We start from the raw sequence: 3,356 nt of genomic DNA on the forward strand, positions 1-3,356 counted from the left end.
GTACTTTAAAGATGTAGGACTGTATTAATAAGCCATCCAGTGGAAGATCTCAGAGCTGTTGGACCTTCTGATTCAGTTTGGTGTTGCTAGTCTGAGCTCTCAGCCAGTATGAGTATTCTAGCTGCAGATGTCCAGCATGGGCTCATCTCCGCAGTCTTCAGGTTTAGGCTCAGTTAAACTCTAAACTGGAGTTAAACCTGCATCCAACTTGTTTGTGTTTTTTCCAACTTGGATCGTTAATCTAATTACGTTAATCTGCTAACGAATCAGATTACGGAAGCTGGAGAGGCAGCAGCAATCATGGCTCCTTCAGTTTCCTCTGACTGATCTGATCTGGAGCTCAGACCATCACAGAAACCTCCAGAACTGTATGGTCTGGTTCCTGATCTGGAACCGGACCAGAATCCTGTCTCAGACCAGTAAGATATGAAGAGCAACGATAATCCTCCTGTAGTGCAGACAGCTGGTTGTCTGATCCTCACAGACTGGTTTTAGTGGCACTAATAAAGCTGATTACCAGCAAGCCTGACCTGTCAGAGACACCGCTGTCCTCGTCCTGCAGAGGACAGGAAAATCTGTAATTGTTCTGAGTCAAACTGTCCATCAGTGTTTCTGTGTAGGGGACCAACAGGAAGTCTGTTAGGTGGAAGGAAATGCAGACTGATGGGTTTTCAGCAGCAGGTGGAAAAACTGAGAGGACAGGACCAGTGTTCGGATTGGTTAGGTCTGGGGTCTGGTTTGGTTTGGGGTCTGGTTGGGTCTGGGGTCTGGTTCGATCTGGGGTCCAGTTCAAAAACAATAAATACAGAACAAAGGTTTCAACAACTAAAGAAACCCAAAATACACAACTATCTAAACTCACAAAGAAAAAAATACTAGAAAAGAAAACCTCAAACTCCTAAAATCATCAACTCTAAGTCACGTTTTTGGGTTTCTTTAAACCTAAACTGAAATTGTTTAAACCTAAGGTGGAAGTATTTGTACCTAAATTGAAATGTTATATTTTATCAGTACATCTGTTCTGTAAAAAAAGGGAAAAGGACAGAAAACCAGAATTGGATCAATTCAAACTAAAGGAGAAGTTTCTGGAGCTGAAGCCGAAAGGTTAGCGTCCAGCTGCAATCTGTGATGCTAACAAAGTCTGAAACCTTGATGTGATCGTGGACTCTGACCTGAGTCTGAACAGAGACATGAAGACAGGTCCAAAGACGGCCTTCTAGCACCTGAAGACTCCAGCTGGACAAAGGCTGGAACCTTGGTGTGATCGTGGACTCTGACCTGAGTCTGAACAGAGACATGAAGACAGGTCCATAGACGGCCTTCTAGCACCTGAAGACTCCAGCTGGACAAAGGCTGGAACCTTGGTGTGATCGTGGACTGACCTGAGTCTGAACAGAGACATGAAGACGGGTCCAAAGACAAAGGCTGGAACCTTGGTGCCGAACCAGGCCGAGACTGGCTGCAGAACCAGGACAAGACCGGCTGCAGAACCATGCCGGGGCAGGGTGCAGAACCATGCAGAGACTGGCTGCAGAACCAGGCTGAGACCTGCTGCAGAACCAGGCCAGGACCGGCTGCAGAACCAGGCTGAGACCGGCTGCAGAACCAGGCCAGGACTGGCTGCAGAACCAGGCCGAGACTGGCTGCAGAACCATGCCGGGGTGGCCTGGTTCTGTAGCCGGTCTCGTCCTGGTTCTGCAGCCAGTCTTGGCCTGGTTCTACAGCCTGCCCCGGCCTGGTTCTGCACCCTGCCCCGGCCTGGTTCTGCAGCCGGTCTAATCCTGGTTCTGCAGCCGGTCTCGTCCTGGTTCTACAGCCTGCCCCGGCCTGGTTCTGCACCCTGCCCCGGCATGGTTCTGCAGCCGGTCTTGTCCTGGTTCTACAGCCGGTCCTGGCCTGATTCTACAGCCGGTCTCGGCTTGGTTCTGCAGCCAGTCTCGTCCTTGTTCTGCACCCTGCCCCGGCCTGGTTCTGCAGCCGGTCCTGGCCTGGTTCTGCAGCCGGTCTCGGCTTGGTTCTGCAGCCAGTCTCGTCCTTGTTCTGCAGCCGGTCCCGGCCTGGTTCTGCAGCTGATCTCGGCCTGGTTCTGCAGCCAGTCTCGTCCTTGTTCTGCAGCCGGTCTCGGCTTGGTTCTGCAGCCAGTCTCGTCCTTGTTCTACAGCCCACCCCGGCATGGTACTGCAGTCGGTCTCGTCCTGGTTCGGCAGACGGTCCTGGCCTGGTTCTGCAGCCGGGCTCGTCCTGGTTCTGCAGCTGATCCCTGCCTGGTTCTGCAGCCAGTCTAGGCCTGGTTCTGCAACCGGTCCTGGCCTGGTTCTGCAGCCGGTCTCGGCCTGGTTCTGCAGCCAGTCTCGGCCTGGTTCTGCAGCCGGCCCTGGCCTGGTTCTGCAGCTGGTCTCGTCTTGGTTCCGCAGCCCGCCCCTGTCTGGTTCTGCTGCCGGTCTCAGCCTGGTTCTGCAGCCGGTCCTGGCCTGGTTCTGCAGCCGGTCTCGGCCTTGTTCTGCAGCCGGCCCCGGCCTGGTTCTGCAGCCTGTTTGACTGACATGTTCTCTTCTCTCTCTGTTAGTGAAAAATTCTCTGAAGGTTCTTCTCTTTGTAAACCTAAGTTCTGGGTTTTGGTTTGAACTGCTGGGTCGGGCAGAACCAGGATCTGTTAGCACTTGTTTGGGTTCTGTGCATGTAGTTCTGATGTGAATCAGTTCCGGGTGTCCAGTTTGAGCGTGTCTGTAGGGTCAGCGATGGAGCCCGTCTGACCCAGGGTCATGTTCCGTCCTGAAGTCGTCTAACAGAAACGACTTGAGAAAGACAGTTGGTCCTCATCTAAAGACGGTGAAAAGGAGCGTATCTGGTGTCGGGACTTAAAAGCTGGAAATCAACCTGTGTGCCTTCAACAGAGCTCTCCATTGTGTGACGCTTTACAAAAGCCACGTCTCCTCAGACGGAGCCCAAAGCTGCCCTCAGATTGAGTTACCATGGATCTGCTGTGCCCACGCCAGCTTTTTGATTGTGTTTCACGTTGGTTTTTAGAGCAAACAAAAGCCGCTGCGGTTCAACTGCAGGCTGAGGTGGGAGCAGATGTACCGCCAGATATTCCTGTTGTGCTTTCTCCAAGAGAATGAAAGTTATCTGCGATCAAAGCCACACAAACAGTGACAGTAATGTGTTTTTATTGGACCCCTCCCTCCCATCAACACCACCCACTTGTTCTGGTGACGTCGAAGGAGCTCAAAGGTTCCACCTCCCTGACAGCAGATGATGAATATTCATTCATAAACCCGCCGTACGGTTCTGTCCCGTCATCGTAACAGGTGTCTACATCTGAAAACAAATTATTAATAAATACAAGGAAGAGAACC

The sequence above is a fragment of the Kryptolebias marmoratus genome, unplaced genomic scaffold, assembly GCF_001649575.2.
Source record: "Kryptolebias marmoratus isolate JLee-2015 unplaced genomic scaffold, ASM164957v2 Scaffold26, whole genome shotgun sequence".
In the NCBI taxonomy this organism is placed as follows: domain Eukaryota; kingdom Metazoa; phylum Chordata; class Actinopteri; order Cyprinodontiformes; family Rivulidae; genus Kryptolebias; species Kryptolebias marmoratus.